Source organism: Corvus moneduloides, chromosome 1 (assembly GCF_009650955.1).
Source record: "Corvus moneduloides isolate bCorMon1 chromosome 1, bCorMon1.pri, whole genome shotgun sequence".
Lineage (NCBI taxonomy): Eukaryota > Metazoa > Chordata > Aves > Passeriformes > Corvidae > Corvus > Corvus moneduloides.
The window spans coordinates 17,253,015-17,259,654 of NC_045476.1; positions in this window are offsets into that span (position 1 = coordinate 17,253,015).

Below are 6,640 nucleotides of genomic sequence, written 5' to 3' on the forward strand. Positions count from 1 at the left end.
ATGCTCTGGTTTTGGCAGATTTCAGTGATGTTGTAACAGCTGAATCTATTGCCTGGGAAACTGGAGCACCCCACCTGCATCCTGCCCTGCCCTCAGCAGCAACACGCACTTGGACTTGGCTAGTTTTGATGTAATTATTCTTCCAGTATGTCTCTCTGGGCTTATTATTTATCCTGTATAGCATTCCCTCTTACCTTTTTGTTTCTGACACTGACCACATCTCTCCTGCCATGCTGTCCCCCTTACCCCCACATTAGCAGATCCACATTAGCAGTTCATTTCAGTTCATTTCTTAGCAAAAATTGTGTCTTCATAAGTTTCTATTATAGTGCTTCTCTTTCCAGTCAAAAAACCAGAGGTGACATGAAATTGAATTACTTTTTGTGTTTTCCTCTGCATATTTGTAATCTCATCTGGAAGAGCACTTAAAAAATGTTACAGAGGATCTTGTTATGACTAATACAATGCTGTCATGCAATTAGCACCATACTTATTTAATAACCTAGTCTTAGGAGAAAAATTGCTATATCAATAAAATTTATCAACCTCCCATAACACTAACAACCAAGATATCAATCCATCTTTTCCCTTCAGTCACTTGATACTATATAACCTCAGTTAAATGCAGCACGTCTCCTTGTGTGAGCCCTTTTCTTCAGAAATAATGGTTTGCCACACCATTCATGAAAAACATCCCAGCCCAGGATATTTGGTGTTCAAAGTTTCAGAGGAATATCTAAGCTTCACTTTCATGAAATAAGGTAATTTTTTTCCTGCCTCTACCCAGCAATGAGGTCATGTACTTAGGGAGAAAGCTTGCCTCTCGTGTAGTGTTACAGTCCCTGGCATAAATACAGGTACAAATCTCGCTGTTACCAGTACAAGGACTTAATGGTTTTGGTCTGACTGTTGCAAAAAGCCACCGAAGCCTAATCTGAGTGGAAAGCTTTCCCTTGTCCCCCAGTTTCTGGTGCCATCTGTCTTTCATCTCGCTCCTTTTGCCTGCCCAGAGTGGGCTGGGGGTGAGCCGGCTGCGCTCCGCCGTGCCTGCAGCACCGAGAAACCATTTCTAATTCATCTTTCAGCAGCCTGGTGTGAGGAGCCAGCTGAAGCTGTATCAGGAATCAAAGCAGTTCTGTATGCCATGACTCTGGAGGAGAAACACATGCTGCAGAAAGTACAGGGTCTAAAATAATAGACACTAGGGGCAAATAAAAAGTATGTCAGAGGGTGGATTGTTAAGCCCACACAGTCAAATCCTGAGAGGTCTTTAGCCCTTGCAAGCAACTCCTATTGGCTTCAAGAGGACTCCAGGTGCTCATCTGCCTTCAGGATCTGTACACAGGGCTTTTGCTTAGTGAAAAGGTCTTCACTGACTGGAGGAGAGTGAAAGGGTTTTGAGCACAATAAAATGGTTTTCCTGGATTTGTGGAGCAGGCAGCATAGATTGGGGGTCATAACAGCAGTACCTGTTCCCCTGGAAATTGTGGACACAACTCCTGGTTCTGGGAATATAGTGCTGCTTCTCAGCTTGCTACAGTGAAACAGTGCGTAAAATGGGGAACAAAAAGAGCTGCTGTCAGAAGGGCTGGTAGGTAGCAGATGCCTGTGTGGCTCTCTGGAGAGAGGAAAATCTCTTAATTCAGATGGCTTTGAGCTCCTGACTCTTCAACAGACTGCATATTGTAAACCCTGAAACTTGCATTAAAACAAAAGACACTTCTTTGTTCTCACGTGGTGGGAGGGGGTCCCATATGACTCTTCCCAGGGACGCAGAGTGATTGCTAATAAAACAGTGTTTCAGTGCTCATGCATCCCACAAAGGCAAACGTTATTATTATTATTATCATCATTATTATTACTATTACTATTATTAGGCATTGAACAGAAGTGCTGTAACTCAGAGTATTATTTTCAGTAGTTCCAACGCTGTCTGCAGGACACCTGCTCTCCATGGTCATTTCAAGACAGCTCCTGCTCTGTTGTTATTGGCTCCATACCAAGAGCCAGCAAAGCAAAAAATTTTCACTTAAGACCAAACTTGCTGTTCTCCTGTCAGCTTCCCCATAATGTATTACTGCGCCATGTCCTTTGACCTACTGTATTTCTTTGTAGAGAAATATAATTAATTGTGAGACACAGCTTAGCTCCGGGTGTTCAAAACCGTTTCACGTGTTTACTCAAAACATTAATTTTTTTCCTTCTTTAATTTTCAGGCAGAAAAAGTTATGAGGGCTAAACAAAGCATCGCTCCTTCCAAGAGCTCCAAACTCCAGCATGGCTGGAAGAAGCTGATGGAGGAAGGCAGTGGAAGGGACAGAGGTGGGGGTTTGTCAGTCAGAGCCCAGGAGCCAGAGCTGTGCCTGGGAGCTCAGGTGCAGGAAGGAATGAGAGACACCTCTACTGCACAAATAACCAGTGGTGTATGTGAGGGTGGGTCTCTGCAGATCAGTCTGGGCTTTGAGGGAAGATTTGTTGAGATGTGGAAGCTACTGCTGCCAACAGCTGCATCATCACTTGCTCTTCTGGGACAGGCTCCCTCATGGGGAGAGCTCAGCCTATACAGCAGCATGTCCCAGGGATCCAGGCAAAGAGCAGCATCTTCTTTCTCCCAGAAATCAGGACGCAGAGGGGGTGTTAAAGTGACCTGCCGTCTTCCTTATTCATACATTAATTCATGAGGATTTGTCATATGAATGATGACAAATCTTGTCACTGGAGGAAGGTCTTACTAGTCATACCAATAGCACCTTCTTCATTTGTGGATTATTGTCCAAAGACTGAGGTGTTTCTAGAAGCCATGAAAGACCCAGTTAAGCCCCTTTTCTCATATATTCTTTCTGCAGCAGAATTGCTTATGTTGTGGAACACACTCACAGTCCATTTGAGAGCAGGTGCTGCAAACCCAACACGTGGGTGCTGTTAATCCCACAGGAATTATTTTAGGAAATGGAGGGGGAAGGGAAGTTGCATATAGGTATAGGAATTAATAAAAAAATCTTCATAAAAATTTAGCACATTTCTGAGGCATCCAGAGCCAGCCAGCACCATAAGCAATCAGTAACTGGAAAGAGATCTATTTGGTAATAATGAGAGATGCACTTGGAATCATATGTTCAAAGGGATGTGAGGTTTCTAGTCCTTACAAATTGAGCAGTAGTCCCATATCTGACGCTCCACAGAAAGCCTTGATAACCCTTTGCAAGTCCAGTCAGCACCTTTGAAGTCAATCACAATGTTGCCACAGTAATAGCTCTAAAGAGCTGTGTTGGCTCTTATGTTGCTGGAGACCATTTATTTTGTGAGACTCAGGTTCTTTGAACTAACAGCACTTCCTGGGCTTACAGCACCTGACACGTCTGCTGCTAAGCTTCTTTGCTTCTTTCTTACTGCTGTTCCAAAGCAAAGTCTCCTATAACTTCATTTTTTATTGCTTTCAACAGAAAAAAACCCCCCTGGTTCCGTAATAAACTCAATGTCTAACTTTGCAGGAATGTTATACAAACAGCCCTGCTGGGATTGAAGCAGCAATCATTTGCTGGATACTCGTGTTTGTACATCCTCTTAGTTTAGTTCATTTTCCTCAATGAGCATGAAAACAGACTTCCTGAAAGACTTGCATGGAAACTAGTGGGGAAAAGCCTAGATTTAATACCAAGAAAGATGTAAAACTATCTGGAAAACAGACTGTGGGTCTCTTTTTTTTTAAAGTCAATATTTCGTTGTCATATTGGGAGGATTAAATAAAGTTCCAACAAGGTTTGTCACAAATCTGGCACAGACTAGGCAAAGGCAATGGCCCAAAGCTATTATGACAGCCCTAGCTGGCATCTAACATCGTGCATCACCTAAGAAAACAAGAAAACTCACAGCACACCCTCATCTAATCATGATACATTTGAGAGCTGAAAGCCAGAAAGTTCTTTGCCGCTTGCTTAACGGCACGATGGAGTGTCCAAATGGTGGAGTGACCCCTGCCCAGGCCTGGGCTGGGGACTCAGCCTGAAGGCTGTGGGGTGAGCCAGGTTGTGCTAACCCAGCTGTGCTGGGGTCTGCTAAGCTGGATGAGATTGCACACCCCAGGCCCAGCTTACCCTTGACGGTTTTCAGCATTTTGGGCACAATGAGAAGTGAACTGCTCAGTGCTGGGTGCTCCTACACTGTGCCTTGGCAGTGCTCACACCTCCCAGGAGCCTGAATGGAAAACCTAGCACAGAACTGAGCTTCTGGGCCGCATCAAATCCAGTCCTTAGCAGAGGCAGAATAAAAAACAGTTCTGGAATAACTGGTTGTAGCCAGGGACAGGGGAGCAGCTCACAAGGCAGCTCACAATCTGTACATTTTTAAATCTAAATATCGAAATCATTATGACATCTAATAAAGAAGGGAAACCAATAGTAATTTATCTGAAGTGTTAAAGCCTTTTGAGTAAACTAATTCTCCATCCTGTCAAGCACAAGTCCTTGCAGCCCATGTGGATTCACTACTCTTTTAGTACCCAAACTAAGATAAATGATCACCTTGTCCACAAGTCATCTATACCATTTCCCACAGGAAGACAAATTCTGGATCCAAATTGATTCTGAAAATCCCTGAGGTGCGGTCAGAAATCAAATAGATGTCAGTAAAAACACTTAAGAGGGAAATGTCAAATGCAAAAGTCCACAACAAACAAGCCCAACTTGTGGCCCTCATGAAGAGTGACCTGACAGGCAGCGCAGACTGTGCAGAAAGGGACCCACAGTCTTTAGAGATCCAGCAACTGTGTGAATGCTTGGTATCATCTGCCCACAACAAAAGAGAAGGCAAATGTCATCCTGGGACACACACACCTGTGAGTGTGCTTCATGTAAGACACGGAAAAAATTATTGTGCTCTAATTGGCACCAGCACATTCTCTGCGTAGTTTGGTATCCAGTTCTCAGCATCATGCATTAAGGAAAATGGATGTTGGTCAAGGTCCAAAGATTCTCACATGAAAGCCCAAAAGTTTAGAAGATGCAATCCAAGACAAAAGGCTGATGGATTGAGCATTTCCTGTGTGGAAAAGGGAAGATGAGGAAAACTTAAAGGTCAGGCAGAAACCTGACCTCTTTCTAGCCATTATAAACTGGTGATGTGAAGTGTGATGTCTTCCACTCTCTGCTTTTGTTTGGTAGGGTTTAGTACAGTAGGACTGTGCACATTTAGACCACCTGTTAGAGCATTTTCAGGTCTTTAATCTGTCTGAGCCAGAGCTTCCTCAGATCAAAGTCCCACAAGACTCCCCTCAGGATCCAGTTTTGTGGCTGGCATTCATCACAACCCACTGCTTTTGAACATACCCTGTTGTCTGGGATATTACATGGTTTAGCCCTGAAAACTGCAATGAAGCTGAGACAAGCTCTGGGACATGATGGTTCTTAGTCACAGCACCAGTTTGACGAGTGACTGCTGGCCCTTGGAGACACGGCCTGGACACACTGGGTTGGAGTACTTTCCAACATGGGCATCTCCAGAACACACCTGCCAGGGCTGCCAGGTATGATACAGGACCTACAGAAGACCTACATGTTCCTGGATCAGCAGCTGGACTCAGGTGGCACTTCCTAGGGGAAAATAGCCAGAAACCTGTGGCCAAGTGTCTGAACTGTGTGTGCTGTGAAGCAGAAGAATTAGAACAGCAGAGTGTTTATTACAGCACATATACCAGGGGCACCCAGTGCATGGATAAAGAACTGCATCATGCTGCAGTGACAGTGCTGTGCGGGATCTGGGGTTTCTGTCTGTCCTGCAAGAGAGACTCCCAAACTGAGGCCTGGGGTATCCACAAGCCCAACTTGTTGAAGGGCCAAGAGCAATGCAGTGCCCAGCAGGGCTGGCAGCACGGTGCACAAGAGGAAGCCAAGGAAGGCAGCAAAACAAGGGGAATCGATGGGATAGGGGCTATTTCCCCTGCATGTTACTGCAGCCACTTGTCCCTGCAGGCACTGCCCCTTGCCCCTGCTGGAGCTGTCACCACCAAAGCCGCAGCTCACCCGGGGTGTGGAACTGTCACGGACCTGCACCGACCCCAGATCCTGTTTCTGGGCTGCGCTGACCAAGAGTGCAATCATGCACACTTCCTTCCACATTTATGCAAAAAGCGTCCACCCCACACGTATTTCCACTGTATTTGAGGCCTTGTGAAATCTTGGCAGAAGTGGATGGATTTTGCCCAGAATACACAATTTAGTGCTAATTATCTCTTCCTGCTGGGCTTTAGAGCACAGAGCTTTCAGTTCAAGAACAACAGCTACAAGAGCTAATGGATTGCTCTGTTACCAGGAAGCAAACCCTTTGCAGAGCGTGGAGGATCCTGCCCTGCTGCAGGTCCCGGGGAAACCCTGCAACAATAGGAGGATGGAATTCATTAACTCTTCAGGGAAGGAGAGAACATCACCAGCATCGTAATTGCCTTCCGCTGGTGCTGCTGGGGAGAGCACCTCAACACAAAAGAGCATCTCACCCCTCCCAAGGCATAGCAAATTATGTTATAAATGTAGAAAAAGAAAATTCCCCTTATTGGGTCAGTGAGAGGCTGCAGAAGAGAAAAGGGTGGAAAAACTGTGTCTGTGATTCATTCCCTTCCATGTCACATACAGTAGAAGTCCATATTTTC